This window comes from Sinohyriopsis cumingii, unplaced genomic scaffold, assembly GCF_028554795.1.
Source record: "Sinohyriopsis cumingii isolate HCF-2022 unplaced genomic scaffold, ASM2855479v2 utg002080l, whole genome shotgun sequence".
NCBI lineage: Eukaryota > Metazoa > Mollusca > Bivalvia > Unionida > Unionidae > Sinohyriopsis > Sinohyriopsis cumingii.
The window spans coordinates 987,501-1,009,612 of record NW_028316126.1 but is presented as its reverse complement, the minus strand read 5'-3'; the positions used below and the strand labels follow the sequence as shown (position 1 = coordinate 1,009,612).

Below are 22,112 nucleotides of genomic sequence, written 5' to 3'. Positions count from 1 at the left end.
CAACAATATAAAAAAATGAACAAAACGTAGTCATTTTCATTCACTTTGTATTAATCATTTCTAACATGATTGCTGCCACAGGGTCCCTAATTCTATCAAATTATTGGCATTTCAATGCAAATGAAAGCTAGTCCAGATGTAACCAACCAATCAGACTGCTGCTGTCCATTTCTGGTTAATAGAATAGTCTCTTTTAGTAAACAAATGTGTCGTCTGCTTCCAACATTAACAATGTCTAGTTTTAATATTTCTAAAACAAATTGAAAAAAACAAATATGAGGAAATCTTGTATAAATGTCTTCAAAGAGATGTAAATCCAAAATTTATGGAATTATTGAGATTTTCCAATACAGTGAACTATATCATATGTATTGTTTGAAAACATAGACTGGTCTAAGCAAAGATGGCGATCGTGTTGCTAACGAAATTACGTTTTGACACTGTTTGGGACCAACTGGCGACAATTAAGTTAGAACTTACAAATCAATGAATGAAATGAATGTTGTTATTTTATTTTATATCCTCGATGCTCTCTGTTTATAAAATCGGTAGGGACTGCAAACAAATGGGATGGTGTAAGAATACCATAGCTAGCACAACTGGCTATCGAGTAAAGTTGGGGTGGGGGTGTGGCTGTGCAATAAATTATTATGCAATGTAAAATGTCCGAACTTGATACACAAGTCAGTCTCGTTATGGCATAAATCGATTTCTCCAATCCTAAATTTCACCACAAATACCCCATCGTTATATTCCAAGTCCTTGTGCGATGAAAGCCATTAAGCGCGCACTGACCTGCAAGTTTAATCCTAGCGTCGAGTTAGGTTTTGTAAAAAAAAATGTGAGTAACATACATCTACCCTACCTTAATCGTCCAAAGTGTTTCATGACATTGTGCTTTATGCTGTTTTCTGATACATTTAGCTGCAAAAAGAACTTTTCCACATATAGTTTTGCACCACTTCAGGCATTTGAAACACAGGCACTTGATTCTGTGGAAACTAATGTGTACACTCACTATATAGTGAGTATACGCATTAATTTCCACATAATCAAGTGCCTGTTATTTGCAACTGTATGTTTATTTTGACAATCCATCTGAATTCACGTTTCCAAGGAGGATTTGTGAGATTTCATGCAAGACACATGCTAATAGGATGTCATATTCGAATCGAAGGATGGTCGATCCACATTGCTCCACGAAAATTCTGGCTTATATAGGATTATGTGAAATATTATATAAGAAAGATAAACAATTGAATACAGTATATGTTTTATATTCTAATCATTAAAAATAGTTTATTATTATAATGAATACGAGGTCCATAAAATTCGCAGAATGAAGACGTACGATACTATTTTGAGTTAAAGCATGCATTTGTCAGGACCAGAATTTCAATGTTTATTAGGCCTGTACAATTTGATTAAGTTCTATCAGAATATAATTCAATAAGTGGCATAACGATAAATTAAAAAAAAAAAAAAAAAAAAAAAAAAAAAACAAAAAAAAAACAAACAAAGACCCGACTTTTGTCAATATACTAGCAGACGATATTCTACCCATATTACATGGATGATGGATAGCCTGGCAGTTTCTCTTTTAGATGACCACCAAAAAACATCAATTTTAACAAGGTACACTGAAGGAAAATCAGCTTACAAATAAAGATAATAACAGAAAGCCTGATTTGCGTTCTTTTTATAAATGTATTATTATGGGGAAAAGGATCGTGAGATTTAATGAACTTATTTAAATTTCCAGCACCATATAAACTCAACGGAAAAATGGCCAGCATACCACAAATATGGCTGCTGATGACTATCTATTGTATCTTAATAAAACAACGTTAACTCATTTGATTTTCCACAAAAGTGAATGAGCTGCTTCGAAAATATTTCACTATTAAATTGGCAAAGCAAGATAGCAAGTCTTACATCAGGCAGCAGAGAGGGTAAACAGACCTTTTGCTGAAACGTCATTTGTTTTAAAATATAAGCTTTTGAAAACATTTTTTTTAATTTTTTTTTATCCCCACTACATAATGTCTGGTGAATATATATCAAATTTATTAATAAATAGAGATAAACAGTTTTAGTAATATTTGTATTATGTATAATGCACGCTTATTAGAGGCATAGAAAACAAATGAATATAAAAAATAACAAAAATAAAATAACAATTAAAAAAGTAAAAACATTATAAAGATAAATATATAGAACATATATACCAATATAATCTTCACAACTGTTAAAAAGGTTATCAGAACTCAATTTATGTAATAAAAATATGGTGTGCATAACGTTTACTATCAAGTATTTTGTAAATAATTAATCATATTATATTGAAAATTAATTACAAATTCAATTTCATTTTTAAAGAATTAGTAAACTTATTTTTATGTCATTAGATTATACTTTTACCAATTAAGATTTTCTGTAAAGTAAAATAATATGAAATAATCATATCTAATTGTAAACAGAGGACATAATTCAGAAAAAATACTAAATGTCATATAGTGTTTTTGAATTTAGACCTTTTGGCTATACCGTATTAAGACGGTGAATCCAACAGGTTTTCTTTAGTAGACGTTCCATTTCAGAATCAGCTTTAACAATAGGTTGGAAGGAGAAATCTTGCAATGTATTGGAATTTTTGTTAAAATGTGCGGCAATATGAGATGAAAATGATTGATCAATATAATTTTTTATATCTGATCTTTGTTGGCTCATACGTTTAGATACGTGTTGACTGGTTTGTCCAACATATTGGATGTCACATGTTTTGCATGTTTTCAAATAAATAACATTTGATGTTGCACAATTAATGTCACAACGCATATTAAAAGTTTCTTTCGTATTATTACTATTAAAATAAGTATTTTCATTAATAAATGAACAGTGTGAACATCTAGGTCTATTACATTTAGTTGATGACCCTATTTTATATGATGATTTTTCTAATTTGGAATTAGTTAGGAAATCTTTAAGATTTTTTGTCCTTTTATAAGCAAGTGGGGGTTTGTTTTATTTTATTTTTTCAATGTTTTTCTTCTATTTATTTGTTTTCTATACATCTAATAAGTGTGAATTATACATAATAAAATATTACTAAAACTGTTTATCTCTATTTATTAATAAATTTTATATATAGTTATCAGTAGAGATATATGTATCTTTAAGATCCAGTTTTATATATTTTTATGTATTAAGATATCATTCATCTTTGCTGTATATGCACATCTTCATGTAAATTTTTCTTTAAAGTATAAGATAATTGCGTTAAAAATGTAAGCTATGACGTCATCTTGTTTATGTCATTGCTTATTTCAGTGGCGCTCACCAATTAATTCGAACTTTTGAGAGAGTGACGTAGGTAAGGTAAAGTTGTTTGCATTTGTAAGATGCACAGTGGGGATAATGTTGGCATACCTCTATGTTACTTTTATGTAATGTGGCTGACATTTCTTTGGATACTGTACTTGTGGAAATTGTACATGACCTAAGCACACGGTAGAACAAAATGGATGCTCCCCTGTGCTTGACAAATTAACCAGAATTAATCAAAAGTACATTAATTTTAGCAATTATTAAAATAGGGAAAACGAATTTTGCTGAAGTAGACAATAGCATTTACTGAAAGCGCAATGGACCAAGTACAAAATATCTGAAAAGTATAAAAAGTTATCGGTTCTTTTTTCTACACTTTACATCTAGGTCCAGGAAGTGAAAATGACCATGCGGAGCTAGCAGTTTTTTTAAACGAGCACATCTTAAGTGAGCCCAAGCTGTATACTCTAGAACACATAGTACACCCATCAATCATATATCAAAATAAATGGAATTAAAAGTTCTTTTAACTGCACTAAGATATACAAAGTCTTTATTATATAGCCTGCATAACCAGTGAAGAAGTCATGGGAAATTCTTTTTCCTTAAAATTCTAACCCTTTGCAAAATACGAAACTGTAGAGCGCCACCTTCATTGATCACTTAAAAACGACATATTTAATGACGTTAGCAATGATATTGAATTCAGTTTGATTTCAGTCTGATGAAGCATTAAACCGAAACAGGTCACACATTCTACGTGTTGGTGTTATATATATAATTTATTAATAAATAGAGATAAACAGTTTTAGTTATATTTGTATTATGTATAATGCACACTATTTAGAGATATAGAAAATAAATATATAGAAAAGATAAAAAAGAAATACAAAAGAGAAAAAATATTAAATTAATTAATAAAATAAAAATAATTATAAAGATAAATATATAGAATATATATATATACTAATATAATCTTTACAACTGTTAAAGAAGTTATCAGAACTTTATACAATAAAAAATATGGTGTGCATAACGCTTACTATCAAGTATTTTATAAATAATTAATCATATTATATCAAAAATTTATTTACAAATTCATTTTTCACTTTTAAAGAATTAGTAAACTTATTTTTATGTTATTAGATTATACTTTTACCAATTAAGATTTTCGGCAAAGTAAAATAATATGAAATATTCATCTCTAATTGTAAACAGGTGATATAATTCAAAAAGAAAAATAATTTTAAAAAAAAGTTACTAAATGTCATATAGTATTTTTGAATTTAGACCTTTTGGATATACCGTATTAAGACGGTGAATCCAATAGGTTTCCTTTAGTAGACGTTCCATTTCAGAATCAGCTTTAACAATAGGTTGGAAGGAGAAATCTTGCAATGTATGGGAATTTTTGTTAAAATGTGCGGCAACATGAGATGAAAATGATTGATCGATATAATTTTTATATCTGATCTTTGTTGGTTCATAAATATTTGTTGACTGGTTTGTCCAACATATTGGATGCCACATTTTTTGCATGTTATCAAATAAATAACATTTGATGTTGCACAATTAATATCACAACGCATATTAAAAGTTTCTTTCGTATTATTGCTATTGAAAGAAGTATTTCCATTAATAAATGAACAGTGTGAACATCTAGGTCTATTACATTTAGTTGATGATCCTATTTTATATGATGATTTTTCTAATTTGGAATTAGTTAGGAAATCTTTAAGATTTTTAGTTCTTTTATAAGCAAGTGTGGGTTTGCTTTCGTGTAGCGATTTAACACTTGCTTTACATGATAAGTTTAATAAATCCCAATACTTATTGATAATCTTACCTATATTAGGCAAACTTGGATTATATTCAATAACAAAAGGAATGATATCTTCATTTTTACTTTTGATTTTATATTGTAAAGATTCAAGCCGTGTAAGAGAAGATACTCTTTGGAAAGCAGTATTAATGATGTCAATAAGGTAATTTCTATTTTAAAAAATGCTGACCTAGCTCTGTCAAAGATGATTTAAAAACAGCCTCATCCGAAATAATTCTTCTGTATCTTTTTGTTTGACTATATGGTATCCCATTTTTAGATGATTTAGGATGGCATGAAGAATATTCAAGATATTGATAAATATTCGTGTTTTGAACATGAACCAGGGTAGTAATGACATTATTTTCATTTTTCACGACATCATCGTCCAAAATGGAACTTTAGTGTTAGAGACATTGAATGTAAATTTTATTGTTGGATGTAATTTGTTTAAATTGTCTATAAAGTAATAAAGGTCTTCTAATGAATAACTCCAAATCATAAAGATATCGTCTAAAAACCTTAACCATACATTCGGTGTTAAGAGGCATTTATTTAGAAAATCATTTTCTAATTTTCCCATAAATAAAGATGCATAAGCAGGTGCCATAGGACTACCCATTGCTGTTCCCATTTTTTGGAGATAGTTTGTATTACCAAATTGAAAAAAGTTATTTTCAAGCACAAGTTTTATCAAATCACAAATATGTTCTTTTGATAGTTTATATGCATATTCGTTATCTTCAAGATAATATTTACACGCTTCGATACCATCATTGTGTGGTATATTCGTGTAGAGTGAAACCACATCAAGTGTAACAAGGAATGAATTTTCAGTTAGTTTCGGTAAAGATTTCAATTTGGTAATGAAATCAAAAGTACCTTTGACGTATGAAGGTAGTAATTTCATTAGTGGTTGTAAAATGTGATCAATATATTGCGATATATTATTTGTAACTGAGTTGTATGTAGAAATAATGGGTCTACCTGGATATCCTAAAGGTAGTGACTTATCAACCTTTTTATGTATTTTTGGTAAAATATAAAACTGAGGTGTGCGTATTTTATGATGAAGCATTAAAGCGAAACCGGTCACACATTCTATGTGTTGGTGTTGTTTATTTTATAATCTATCAAGAAAACCTTGACAACACCATGGCATCAACATATGATCCACGAATTAGCAATATAACGATTTATTTAAAAACAACAATGGAGAAATTAGCGGAGAAACAGATAAAAAATGGATTACACGCACGCTTTCTTGAAAATTGTCTGGAAGACAATCTTGTGGCAAAGGGATTGCGTTTGAAATTAGAAGTTCAAATTGGGAATGATACAGCATCAAAGAAGTTCCAAGAATCAATTGACTCCCTTTTGGAAAAGGTCTCTTTGGAAATATGTGAGAGACTAAAAGAAGAACATCAGAGCAGAGTGATCAAGATAGGCAAGGAACTAGAAGAACATAGGGATGAACTAAAATCATTGATAAAAGGAAATACGGGCATTTTTGATGAAGAACTTTTAAAAAAACTGAATCCAAAAAAGACGAACTTTTATCAAGTCAACTGAAAAAGTTACAGAATTTACAGAAAGAGAAAAACAATTTTCATGGACAAAGAGAAACATCGGCATCGAAAATAACGAGAGGAAAATCAAAAAGAGATAATCAACAACCTAATCAACAACCAAATAAATCAGCAGATGAAATTGACTTCATCAATGTAAAAAAGAAACATGTAGTGACTAATAATCACACACGGAATAACCAACGACAAAGACATGAAAAGGAAATGAAACAAGCATCACCAAGAGCAAGAATTACCTATCAACCAAATCACATTGAAAAAATAATAGATCCATTCGAAACAATTGCAAAAATGATCAAGCAAAAAACTTAACAGCCCCAGGCACACAAAAGGCGACCTATGCAGATGCAGTAAAAAATGGAGCGAAGAAAACTACATAAGAATCCAACAGAACCATTATAGCAACAATACAAAGTCTAATGGAAACACTCAAGGATCTGTTGAAAACTACACAAACAGAAGAAAGAATAGGAGATTCATTAGAATACAAAACAAGAACAGATAGAAGAAAGAAAAGAAAAGGGAAAAGCAAGTCTAAATTGAAAAATACTATATGACATTTAGTAATTTTTTTTGAAATAAGTTTACTAATTCTTTAAAAGTGAAAAATGAATTTCTAAATAAATTTTCGATATAATATGATTAATTATTTACAAAATACTTGATAGTAAGCGTTATGCACACCATATTTTTTATTATATAAATTGAGTTCTGCTAACTTCTTTAACAGTTGTAAAGATTATATTAGTATATATATATTTTATATATTTTTCTTTATAATTTTTTTATTTTGTTAATTAATTTAATTTTTTTCTCTTTTGTATTTTTTAATCTTTTCTATATATTTATTTTCTATGCCTCTAAATAGTGTGCATTATACATAATACAAACATAACTAAAACTCTTTATCTCTATTTATTTCATCTTAAGATATGCAGCCTTGCATATGTTCATTACATGTTGGTGCAACGAGAAAGTACTGTCCAGAGTGACACCTTGGTTTCGTACTGAATGTGTGAATTTAACCTTGGTGTTACTGATATTTATTGTTTGAGGTACAGGATGTGACTGAAAAAGTATTCGTGTTGTATTCATAATGGCCTCAGTTTTATCCTCATTTAGCTACAGTTTGTTGCATGTCATTCATGATTTCACATCGGAAATGCACCTCTCTACACCTTAGATGGTAGCATCAACTTCAGGTGGGTGGCTAGATTTGTATAATTGAGTGTCATCAACGCACACTTGGTGAGACACTGGACGATGATATATGACACTGGATAGCGACTGAGTGTATATAATGAAGAAAACAGGTCCAAGAACAGACCGCTGTGAAAAACACCACATACATTAACTGGGCTGAAGTGTATTCCATTTGCAGACACCATTTGTGTCCTGTTGACCATATAGGACTTAAACCACAGTTAGGCGGTATAATGAATGTCAGATATATGCGGGAGACTGTGAAGTAAAAGACGTGGTCTATTCTGTCAAATGCTGCAGAAATATCAAGATGGGTGTGGACTGTAATCTGTCCGCTATCCAAAGAAGAGAAAATGTCATGAACTACTTTCAGAAGAGTAGTTTCGGTATTGGAGCAAAGGCGATGTGCAGATTGTACATGGCTAAAAAGACCGATTGAAATCAGCTGAGATACAAGCTAGGCTAGTACAACCTTTTCTAAGAATATTTGTATGAATGGGAGATTATAAACTATTATAGTTCTTTAAATCGTTATGTTTGAGTGCTTGTTTCTTCAGAGGCCTTGCAATTTCAGTTTTGAAAAATGATTCAGAATTCTCCGGATGAGAGAGATGTATTAATAGCATCACTTAGTGAAGGCAATACTGGACTTAAGCCCTCAAGCAGCAATATTGGAATTGGATAACGTTCATATGACGTTCGTGCACTCATCATCACAGTTGCACATACTAAAATCATAAAGACAGGTTAAACTGTTGCTTATGGTGCCACTGAAATTCTGTATCCCAACTGTATGATGACGACGAGTCAATTGAAATTGTGTTGTCAAGATTATCTCCGATGGTTTGTACTTTGTCACGGCAGAAAGTTGCAAACATGTCCGGAAGGGCGACTATAGTGAAGGTATCTGGAAGTGGTGTACATTTTTTCCTGGACATTAGCTTGTTATTAATCTCGAAGAGCTTATTCCAGCTGGAACTTTCCATGATCTTAGTACTGTATTGAGCTGGTTCGCTGCATGGACAATGTTTGTGTCGTTCTTCTTGGCGGCTTCATATAATTGCTTATGAATAGTGAGTCTGATGGAAAACCAAAACGTCTCAGTTTTACGGCTGTCCCTTTTAGCAGTGAGAAGCTAATCCCTAATACTGCTATACCATGGCGAATACTTTTGAACTGATACTCTGCATCTGGTCGCTGGGGCGTGTATGTCGTGCAATGAACGCAGGCAGTTATCGAATTTATCTACTGTAGGAGGTAGGCAAGTTGTTAGGGTTGCTTGGATATCGTGCATTAGTATGATTATATTTATCATACGGAGGTTTCACTTAGTAACAAATAAAGGTGGAGGGTTAGGAACTGATATGTCAATATGGCATATAATGCAGAGGTGATATGATGCTAGTTCCGGGGATATCAGGGAGGAAAGTATGATTTTGTCATCATGTCATTGAAGAATCGAGTCTAACATATGACCAAGCTTATGGGTGGTTTGGTTAACTGACAGTTTGTAGTTGAAAACATTAATAGAATATAGGGGTTTTCATTTGTTCGGGTTTCTGGGAGAGTCAAAGTGAAAGTTGAAATCACCAAGAATAATCAGGTTGTCACCTATCGAATTTCCATGCTCCAGGAGATTCGGAGATTGCTCCAAAAAGAGAGATTAAGTCAGCTTGTTTTCTTACTAGGAGTTCAACGGTATAGTCAGAAAAATAAGTTAATCTTTGTTCCAATGTAAGTGTAGTTTGTTCTCGTTCAAACGATGTGTGGCATAGACGGTGGGTGTTAGATCCGGTCACATAGGCTCATCGCCTGATGCTTTTAGCCAAGTTTCTGTCAGGATAAAGATGTCAGTATTCTGATTGTTAATGAAATGATATATTTATGTGCGCGTTTCCGGTGGTGTTACTGACTGGGCATTGAATAATGAAATACGCAGAGGTATCTCAGTTGACACAAAGGTTAAATATTAATAGGGATTTGAATTACGTTGTCGAAATCAATTTTCGACTTTTTTAATTGTTAAGCCGGAAAGGGCTTAAGGGAGATAACTGGAACTTTTCGTTCTTTTCTTTGCCGGCCAGCATTTTTTTTTTTTTTTTTTTTTTTTTTTCGCTCCTGTTTACCTTTAAGTAATGATGAATGTAATCCCAGTTTGTTTAATATAGAGCACAATGCAGTGTGCATAACCAAAGGGGTGGTCATTTAACAAAATTAATGAGGGTCCATCAAAGCTTAAATGGGTTGACTTGCCATTATCACGTGAGGGCGATTGGTTCAACAATATAGAATGTTGTAGCAATGGAGCAAAATAGCTGAGAAAAAATATAATTGTTCTCGTTTCCAAAACCCTTAACCTAACCCTAACTCATGATTCATAACAATTTGTAAAAACTTGCAAACGTGTCCACTGACATATTACACAGTTCTCCCGAATTCCTGGGTTGGCCGAAAACTTGTGTCATCAGCACAAACACTTCCTTGGTTCACCATGAGCACAAGTTTACAAACTCGCAGTTTGGTCTTTGTGGTTACATCATCTTCCATATCCATATTTGCACATAGACGGCCAAACGGTCAGACAGACAGTCTGATATACCTGCACACATGTACGCACCGACAACACAAAGTTCTCATAAATTTGGCTGGCACACTGTTCAGGATTCAACATGCGCACGACATACGTATAAACATACGTACCCACAGGTTCCGACAGGTAGAGACAGCTACAATAAAATCAAACTTGTCATAAGAACAGATAGGGAATTAGAATCTAAAGATACTTGCTAATATTTTAGGACCCTTATATCAATTCGTAACAATTCAAAAGTTCACAACCTTTCATATCAGCGCAGTAGTAAAGGCATCATTTAACGATAGAACATTACATCTTGAATATGCTTGACATATCAAATAAAATACAAATGTAACACTTACCCTATGGCTGGATAACAAAAACGGAGAACGTTCACTCCTTGACAAGATCTAAAGACCAGTAAGTCAGTTAGACAACAAACTTGTCTTGAATCTACAATAGAGTAAGTATTGGAAAGGGTAGATACCCGTGCATACCTTGCGTTTAGTGTCTCTCGCCACAAGCGATCTACGCCAAGATACACGATAGTTCAATTAATCACCTAAGAACACAACTATCCACCCTAAGCAACGTTGTACACAGGTACGACAAAAATAACCAAATTGTTCTCAAGCATAAACACACAAACAAACAAACATACATACATACATACATACATACATACATACATACATACATACATACATACATACATACATACATACATGTTTATCTAGCTGCCTACCTACCTATCCTACCTAGATACATATATATATATATATATCCTTGGCATCCGTCCGTCTACGGGAGACGATTGCGTAGCTCCAAAGTAAGCTTTTGTCTATCCTTCTTTCTAGCTCTCTTTTCAGCTTGTTTTATTCTACTCTCTTCCGTTCTGCGTTTTGAATTCCCCGCCTGACAGCTAGGCGCCAGCTGGAACGGTTGTTTGCACAGCTCTCCCAGTCGTTGACACTGATGTTTGCCGTCTTCATATCCTTCTTGCAAACATCTTTGTAGCGCAGATGTGGTCGTCAAGTTGGTCGTGCACCTTCTGCTAACTCCCCATATAATAAGTCCTTGGGAATGCGACCTGGGTCCATTCATTTGACATGGCCAAGCCAGCGAAGGCGCCTCTCGCTGAGAATGGAGAACATGCTGTTCATGTTGGCAAATTCTAGAACCTCTGTGTTGGGTACTTTGTCCTGCCACTGGATGTGCAGAATGCGGCGCAGACATATCAGGTGGAAGCTGTTGAGTTTCCTCTCCTGTCTTGCATAGGTGGTCCATGTTTCGCTGCTGTAGAGAAGTGGGCTGAGTACGCAGGCTTGGTAGACACGCAGTTTGGTCTTCCATGTGAGGTTTGGGTTGTTCTAAACTCTCTGGTCAAATCTGGTCATCACTGCTGCTCCCTTGGCAATCCTGTCGTTCACCTCAGAATCATTGGAGAGTGAGCTGGAGATGTTAGACCCGAGGTATGTGGAGTTCTCGACAACTTCCAAGTTGTACCCATCGATGGTGACAGAGGGAGGGGAGTCTGCGTCCTGCGCCATGACGTTCGTTTTCTTCAAACTGATGGTCAGTCCAAATTCCTTACAAGCATGGGAGAGGCGGAATACCAGCTGCTGCAGTCCATCTTCCGTGTGTGATGTTAAGGCTGCATCGTCGGGGAAGAGCAATTTAAGGATGAGTACCTCTGTGACTTTAGTCTTAGCACGGAGACCGGCGATGTTGAACAGCTTGCCGTCAGCCCTGGTATGGATGTACACTCCCTCGCTGCTGTCCTTGAATGCATACTGGAGAAGCATGGAGAAGAAGATGGCAAAGAGCGTCGTCGCAAGGACACAGCCTTGTTTGACTCCGCTGATGACTGGGAATGCTTCAGATGTTGCGCCACTGAAGCACACTGTGCAGTGCATGTTCTCGTGGAACGACATGATGACAGCAAGCAGACGTGGGGGGCAGCCAATCTTCTGCAGGAGTCTGAAGAGTCCACTCCGACTAACCAGGTCAAACGCCTTCGTTAGGTCTATGAAGACAATGTAGAGGAGCATCTGCTGCTCGCGACACTTATCCTGCAGCTGACGTAGTGAGAAGATCATGTCTCCAGTTGACCTGCCGGCTCGAAATCCATACTGGGACTCTGGGTAGACGCGGAAGGCTAGGATCTGCAAGCGCGTCAAGGCAACACTGGCGAAAGCCTTTCCAACGATGCTGAGGAGGGAGATGCCCCATAGTTGTTGCAGTCGCTACGGTCTCCTTTGTTTTTGTACAAAGTGACGATGTTGGCGTCACACATGTCCTGTGGGATGTATCCCTGTTCCCAGCAAAGGCAGAGGAGTGTGTTTAGGGGCTGGAGCAGTGCTGGTTTTCCACTCTTGAGGAATTCAGGCGGAATGCTGTCGCTTCCAGGAGCCTTCCTACAGGCAAGGCAATCGATGGCTTTTCCGAGCTCTTCCAGGATGGGCTGTGTGTCTAGCTCCTCCATGACAGGCAGGTCTGGAATGGCGTCCAGGGCAGTTCTAGTGACATTGTTTTGGGTGGCATATAGCTCGAGATAGTTCTCAACCCATCGTTGCAGTTGTTTCCCCTGATCTGTGATGACTTCGCCCGTGTTGGACTTGAAGGGGGCGGTCTTGTAGCTGCGGGTGGGGGCCTGTCGCCTTTTTGATACCATCATATATTCCTCTTGTATCCCCGGTGTCAGCAGCTGTCTGCATACTGTTGCAAAGGTTCAGCCAGTAGTGTTGGCACAGCGGCGGGCAGTCTTCTGGGCATTGTTCCTTGCAATCCTGAGGGCTTGTAGTGTTCTGGGGGTAGGTGCAGCCTTGTATGCCAGGAGGGCTTTCCTCTTTGCCTCAGTCACGAGCTCCATCTCCTCCCAGTTTGCCTCATACTAATCGACATTCTTTCGCTTCCTCTTCCCGTAAGCTGTGATGGCTGAATTGTACACAGAGTCACGGATATGGGACCACTTGGAGTCAATGGTGTCATCAGGTGTCAGTTTGGTGCTGGCTTCCTTCAGTTTGCTGATGAACTGCTGTGTTTTCTCTGGGTTGCTTGCACAGCAGGTGTTGATGCATGGGTGACCCTTCTTCTTGGCCTGGTGCAGCTTCTTGGGTAATATTTGCACCTTGCTGGCCACGAGGGAATGGTCCGTGCCACAATCGGCACTGTGGTAGCTGCGTCTGAGGAGGACCATGGCCAGTTCTGCACGCCTGGTGATGACGAGGTCTAGCTGGTGCCTGTGGCGTGAACGTGGGTGTCTCCATGACACCTGGTCGATCTCCTTGCATTTGAATAAAGTATTGGTCACACGTAGGCTGTAGGAGCAGCACATCTGCAGCAGTCGCTGACCATTCTCGCTGATCTTGCCCCTTCCGTAAAATCCGAGACAGGTGGACCAGGCCTCATGGTCAGCTCCCACTCTAGCATTGAAGTCTCCTATAAGTAAAGGCTTTCATTGTTGGGGATACTGGATATTGCCTGATCCAGAGCATCGTTAAACTTGTCTTTCTCCTCGTAGGTGGAGCAGATGGTTGGGTCGTACACGCTGAAGATGTTGACCGGGCCTAAGGATGATGATGGCCGGAGGGTAAGGATTCTCTCAGTACCTGATGATGGAGGTTCAATGAAGGCGATTAGCGTGTTCTTTACGGCAAAGACTACACCATGCTGCCTAGGTTCATCTGAGAGCTTCCCCTGCCAAAAGAACGTGTAATTGGCTTCCCTGATAGTGCCGCTGTCAGCCAGTCGGGTCTCCTTTAGGCAGACAATGTCAGTGTTCAGTCGGGAGAGTTTTCTCTCAATGACGGCGGTCTTTCGTGCATCGTTGATCAGGTAGGTCATCGATCAATCCAGAAGACATGGTCCTGATGTTCCAGGTTGCGAAACGATGAGTTGGAGTCTTCTTATTTCTTCTTTTAGTCTTTCCTGGTGCGGAGTTTTGTGGCCCACTTGTCGAGATGGTTCTCTAAGCTCCACGCACCCAGTGAAGTCGGCAGGCCATGGCGGGCAGCACCTTACTGCCTGGGGCCTGCCCAGCTTGAGGCGGGTGGTAGCTGTCAGTGAGACCTGGTGATCTCTCCCACCGTCAGAAGTAACCCCTGGCGCCAAGCTCTACGACAATCGACCTTTGACTTAGAACCGGTAAACTGCTACTTCTCGTGTTGTGCCGACGCCGTACGAGCTATGAAGCCTGGGCAGGGTGGTATGGAGAATCAGCTGTTGTCCATGCAGCAGATCCCCCCTCTCCACGCAGCTGGTGTGTCCAAGGGAACAACGAATGCCGATACAGCTTGGCACCAACGGCGTCGCAGGAGTTGCCGGAATGACGTTGAATCAATGTCAGACCGCCTTAGGGACTCCATCTCCGGATTTTCTGTCGGGGTTTACTCCCTTAGCCTTTCCCATGTGTGGGTATGTGTGGGTATTTTCCTTCTCCTAGTTGAGCTACCACCCAAGGTTTACGAGTCCCATCTACCCGAAGCAACTGGTTTTAAGACGCCATTGGGCCGTCTTCACCCCTTCTCCTGTTAGTGGGAACCATGGTCTGCCGGGCTTCAAATCTAAGCCACTCGCTAAGGCCAGGAGCTGGATTTTAGTTGACAGAGGCAGTCAGAGACGCAAGCCGTATGGGGTATTTTTTGGATGATTGAGGCGCTTGTCTCCCACTCCCATCCCGGGCAATGTCAACCTCAGACCACTATATAGATATACACATATACATATACATATATATATAGACCACTATATAGATATACACATATACGTATATATATATATATATATATATATATATATATATATATATATATATATATATATATATATATATATATATATATATATATATATATATATATATATATATATATATATATATATATAGATACATAGATATATACATATACATATATGTATACATATACATATAAATATAAATATATAGACATATATATCGACATATCTATATACAAATATACATAGATATATTCATATGTGTATATGTATGTATATATATATATATATATATATATATATATATATATATATATATATATATATATATATATATATATATATATATATATATATATATATATGTTGTTGTCGCTCTAGGGTTTAACGCCATTTTTCAGCACAGGATAGGCTAAACATGCTGCCAGTATAACTGGTTGAGGAAGAACCCTGGAAAAAACAGGGAAGAAACCACCGACCCACGTGAAGCTGCTGGCAGGCTTTCCCGCGTACCCACGCTAGCCGAGCCTTGGACTCGAACCCACGCAGACAGAGGTGAGATGGCAGTGATCCGGAACGGTGAGCGCTTTATACCACTCGGCCATGCATATACACACACACACACACAGAGATATATATATATATGTATATATGTATATATATATACATATGTGCTTAGCTAGCTATATATATATATATATATATATATATATATATATATATATATACACATATATATACACCCTATATACATATATTCACTCTATATATACATACATATATATAACTAGTTAAGCACAAACAATATGGAAAAATAACAATGTATACTTTGATAGGATCATTTCAAGATATTATTGAACTTTCACAATAATGAATATGAAGACGGCTAAAACAAAATGAAAGTTACTTTTTTAAGACAAGATAATTGTGTTAGATTAGTAGAAATTCGAAATCCAGCTTGTGTGTGTCACATAACGTTGCTTCAAGTGTGACCAAAAATGCCTCGGTTTAACAAATCTATCTGAAGTACACGAATATCATACGTTCTATTTTGATGCTCTTCCAGGGAAGACAATATAAATCGGATGAAAAAAAAAATAATTGCGATATTATATTTTTTGTCTTCAATTGTATAACACGCTTCGTTAACTGTTTCGACTATGCAATAATTGCTATCTAAATAAATAGTTAAATCAGTTTTACTAGTGTCCAGAACAGTTGTTAATAAGAAAATGAATACGTTTGTGATACCTCTACCTTAAATTACAATTGATGTTTCCGAGCACTCTCAGAGCCACAATACAATAATAACGACATTTGCGCACTTTAATCCATGTTCGTATTCTCTTGGCATGCATTCCTTGTATATTAATTAATACTTTTTTGAAATCGCTTCCAACAGTTTCCGAATAAGCGTCCGTGATATGAGAACAATTTTAGCTTCTTATAAATCCTATAAAATGTCTAATTTAAACGACAGTGGACTTATGTTAAAAGTTCCCACTTTGTGTTTCAATATTTACTTTTACCAGCATTTGAAGCAATTGTATAATATGAAATCCGGTTCGAAAGAAGGAAGTTTTGGTTTGGATGAACTATTATAATCTTATTTGCAAAAATGATAACTGTATGTACTGCATTTGGTGCAAACGTTGTTAAAGATAAGTACAGAATAATATATTAAACGTGAACTGACTGTATACAACATTATTGGGTGTATTGTTTAAATAGAGTGTTTACTTACTAATGTTCAATGCAACCTAGCTTACGTGGGCAACGAGTAAAATGTTAATTTATTAGCACAAAATGTGACACTTTCAACGACATCGCTCTTAATGCATACCTCTAGCTTTTGATAACAACGTCAGTGTGTTTATTACAGCTCCAATTTATATTAGTAATGTGCAAGTACTATATGGTAGATGATGCGCAATTTGCACAAATATTACATTAGTATATTACATGGTGCATATAGGATGTTTAATGGCTATGAATGATACGTATTTACAGTGTCTGATTATCCAAGTAGCAAAGGAAGAAAATGCTACTATCCCCGCGCTTTTATTTGCATAAATATGTATGTTGGTTTTGTTAAATTTGGGCGCCTTTACAACATATGCTACAATAATCCTACGAGCCCCTCACTAGCTTAATCCGGTATATGATATAGAACTAATAGCACACATGTGTAAACTATTAGGTATGTTTTGGAAAAGATTGCAATGAATAATATTCAAATAAGCAAATAAGCAGATCTTTAATCGAGTTGTTGTCAAAATAGGAGATGCATTCTTCCATTTTAATATATTTTAATATGGCTGGGTTGTACCTTGTTTTACATCAAGAGGCCCTCCGGATGCAACTTATGTTGTTCAAAGATGACCAAAATCGTCTCACTCTCATGTTTGGAAACATGCGTCATTTGCATGCCAATCAAATGCATATTGTATTAATATCTAAACATTCTGATCCATACAATAATAATTAAATATCAGGTATTCAAGTGGTATTTCTTTGCTGTTTTAACTGATTTTTAAAATGCTTTTTTCTCACTTATGTTATTGTACGCTTTTCTAAATATATTAATGCGTACATGTAACATTTTCGTATGGTGACGCTGTTTTTAGTAGAAAGAGGGTGCATTTTCAAACTCATTCTCTTGTGGAGTTTTAACAATTATTTTAAAGGTTCCAGTAGAAATAGGTTCATTTAGTTTATTCTCCTTGTTATCGCCTCTCACCAAACTGTTACACGTAATTATTCTTTGTTAGTACTACGTTATTTTTATCATGCGCCATTGAAATATTTTATGTGTAATATTTTAACAATACAAGTCATAGAAACAATCGCTTGTTCATCATAGATTCATTATATTAGATCTTTGAGAGCACCTATACTAATATGCGTGCCCACATTATGAAATAATACTAGCGATATATTAGATACATTGATTTAATTGCTTACTCCAGAAGGTCCGCACACTATATCCAGTACTTTGTAAAAAGAATTTATTTCATTTCTAGAGCTTGATTAAGATGATCTGAATGTATATTACATGTATGATGGACTGAATTATTCCATATACTCTTTCTGTCCAATGTTTACAAGCGACGTTTCGACAATTTACACAAATTGTATATAATGACTAATGGTCTTATTCATGTTGCATACATTTTGTCACGTCTTATGCTTAAGTGGAATTTATAACGGAAACGATAGGTTTTCCCGTTTGAGACCTACCCACCAAAACCAAGCCCTGAAATATTTCTGTATTTTGTAAGTATCAGTACGTACAATTATCATAATGCAGTGTGTTATCCTGCAGGTATAATCTAGCAGCACGTGTTTAGCATGCAAGTTATGACATTCCAGATGCATAAGTTTAATGGAGATTGCCATCTTAAATTTACTTTACCTTTTTGTGAGGAAAACATATGTGCAGACAAATAAGAGTAATATAATATTTTATGCTTTGTACGACCTATGTATCTCTTATGCGCCAGTGATTTCCTGACCGGGTATGATCATTTTTAACAGGAATGTTGTTGGCTGTCATTTTGCAGAAAACAAACAATGTTTATAGTATAAAACTGTATATATTGCTTAACATATTTGTAATGTATTTTGTACGATATTGATTCTTTATTGAATGACATTTTATATAGTATGTATATATAGAAGTTCTTTTTGACGTACCTAAAAGTTCATCTCGAATGATTTGTGTATTCTACGTTGTTGAGTGATGTGTGCCTACAATTTCGAAGCGTACTCACATTAATTACTATCAAAACCTTATGATTCATCCTTAAAGTGTCAGTAGTAAAGAATGCTTTCTTTTATCAGGACAATAACTTTTCGTTTGTTTTCGGCTGTGCAAGAGTGCCCTATGTCTTAATGGCTTATTCTTACTGATTCTCAACCAGTCGCCGTTGCTGTTCACTCAAGCAGTAAAAGGGCCACGTGGAAAGTAAACAGTTACCTAAACGTTTAGATACACGTCTGGACTTAACGATAACTTTGTCCTTAGTGACGTAAGTTTGGTTAAGTGCAGATTAGTGATAAGAGTCGAATTAGATATTATCCTAAGTTCTTGAATGCTGACGGACTTTATTTCAATGTTTTATTTTCTGATTTTATTGCTAAATTGTCCCCCCAGGTAACCCATATTAATGTACAGGAATTATCTCCAACTAATCGGTATTTGTGATTGTTTTCGTTAAGAAGCCATACCAATCCATAGGAATCGGGTATTCATTATCCCATTACGCAATCGCCCTTAATACCAAAATGAAATATCATATAGATTTATTTTACCGTCGGTTTAATGCAGCCTATGATCTCATATTACATTTGGCCAGTAAACGTATGACAAGTATTGTGGCATTCTATACTGATTTAAGTAAAAGTGTCATACTGACAACTGTTCAAGCAAAATTACCACATTACCTTATTGTTTACAAACTAGTGCAAAATTAATAATATATCATTAGCGTTGATGTATGCAAAATGATGCAAACCGAAGATTCACTTAAAATATGAATAAGTTTTTGGAAATATCTGGCTTTAATTATATATCTATCAATATTTACTGAAGAAAGAGCTTGAAATTTAATTTCATTTTCTTTAAGAAGAACATAGATATCGACAATACCGATTCCATATTACCATGACTCAAACAAGGCTGGAACTAAGCGAGCATCATTGATATAATATGTATCCAGTATGTATTATATTATAAGACAATGATAAGTTTGTTAATAATATCATTAGTAATTCAATAATCGAGATAACCCTATTGCGCCTTGTTGTCAGCGTCTTTTCCAGATAAAATAATTCTGATACAGAATAAGTATCACAGATGATTTTATAGTATGAGCATCGTAGACAAACATTTATAATGCTATTTATAGTGCTAACACTGATGACATCAAGAAAATCATTATTTAGACCTGAAAAATATGTTCTATTTCAGAACTCAAAGTTATTATTTAATACACATTGGTAGGTTTAATTTTAACGTGTTTGTCTACCATTTTGTGTTTGTTATTATACTTTATAGATTTAACTTATGTTATTCCAATGAAATAACAACTGAGATAGAAAACAAATAATAATTATGAACTGTTTATGTGGGGATTTTCAGTTTGGTCATCTAACAAATACTTGTGCAAGCATGTATACAATCAAACAGAAAGATACATGCAAGCATGTTTTCAAAGATGCATATACATTCTTATACCCTCTTGCAATACAATAAAAGAGACACTAATATCAGAGAACCAATTACAAGTCACACGTGTCATATTTACCAGGATGATATCTTTGTGAGAAAAATAAACTAATACAATCCGATGCCGAAATATTGTCATATCCCTCGACGAGTCTTCTTAATCTGCCAATTCCGTTTTTAATCAATCATGAAAAAATCAATCGTGCCTGAAATTTGCTGCCTTTTTTTTCCGAAGACTTTATAGTCGTATATACCCTGATCACATACTGGTAGTTTGGGAAGAATTATGTTCAAGAACTAATCGCATAAGCTTTAACAAATAATTCGTATCTAATATTTCCATATCGGACATTATGTGCTGTAAAGTATATAGGAAATAATTGTATAACGCACCGTTACATTTTAACAAGTAATGAATTATTTTCTTTTCATTTTCATTATAAATTATACTCAATAGCATGTCAGTCATTAGACTAGTTGGCCTGTTAATCAGAAGCTTGCTTATTAAAGGAGACGGCAAAAATGCATTACGCATTACGCTGCTTTATGATATGAACTTTGGTTCTCACTAATTCGGAAAATATAGTTGTTATTGGTTATTGTCAGTTAAGCATTTGTCCTCCAAACCATGCTATATTTGTTATACAAAAAATAACCATAATTGTACAAACCTTAATTCAATTTAAACAGTAATGTAAACCATTTGAAGGAAAAGTTATAGCTTTTATTTTGACCACTTTATACTGCATGGTAAATGCATGTTACTTCAAGATAATAAATAAACCTTGAATAATTAGTATACACACAAATGTACGAAAGCATCATATATCGGCAGTAAAAAACAACATGAATCAGACTACTTCGGCAAAGAGGAATGGCAGTTCTTGTTTTTAATAATACTAATTATATACCTTAATGTCAGAAATGATATTATCTTGGATGCTTGAAATTGTCTTGATATGGTTGGTATCACATTATAATGACGTAATGATGACGATTAGGCTCAGACGTGCTCTTATAGAGAAATACCCATTTGATCCAATAGTTATGAGTGCATGCACACTAAATGTACTATTAGATATAAGAGAACCTGTACTTGTTACCATATATGGTCAGATAAGTAAACAACAACATTAATACCTTTTCCCCTTTTCATTAAACAGAGCTCTAATCTTTCTGGAAACATTGCGTACAACAAAGGTATTATAAAGGTCACTATATGTGGAATGTGCTCACTATATAAAACAAACATCTTGGCCAGATTGCCCATTTGGAAACACGAAGAAGAGGAATTTATAGTTGAAAGAGAATCAAGGTTTACGTGCAGAGGGGACAACAGTAGGTCATTTCGCTTTCCTTAACTGTGTGATAGAACTTGTCTATTTCGTAATTTCGACATCTGTATTGAAATTGCATTTTCACCGGTTGTATGGTTATCTTACATATATATCAATATATATATATATATATATATATATATATATATATATATATATATATATATATATATATGCAAGACCAGGATGTGACTGTACAACACGTTGATGCTCTGAACTAAAAGTTAGTTGGTCTATGTACAATGACTTTTCTTCTCACAGTATGTCTTGGATTGAAACATATTAAAATGTT

At 35.2% G+C, this 22,112-nt stretch overlaps 1 protein-coding gene across 1 annotated transcript in view; it reads left to right on the top strand.

Annotated features, from left to right (window-relative positions):
• Nucleotides 1-21,764: 21,764 nt before the first annotated feature.
• Nucleotides 21,765-22,112, top strand: part of LOC149771168 (uncharacterized) — a 4,867-nt gene continuing 4,519 nt past the window's right edge. The window contains exon 1 of the mRNA XM_089948789.1: nt 21,765-21,821. The gene's annotated coding sequence lies outside the window, so the exon portion shown is untranslated. The remainder of the gene's footprint in view (nt 21,822-22,112) is intronic.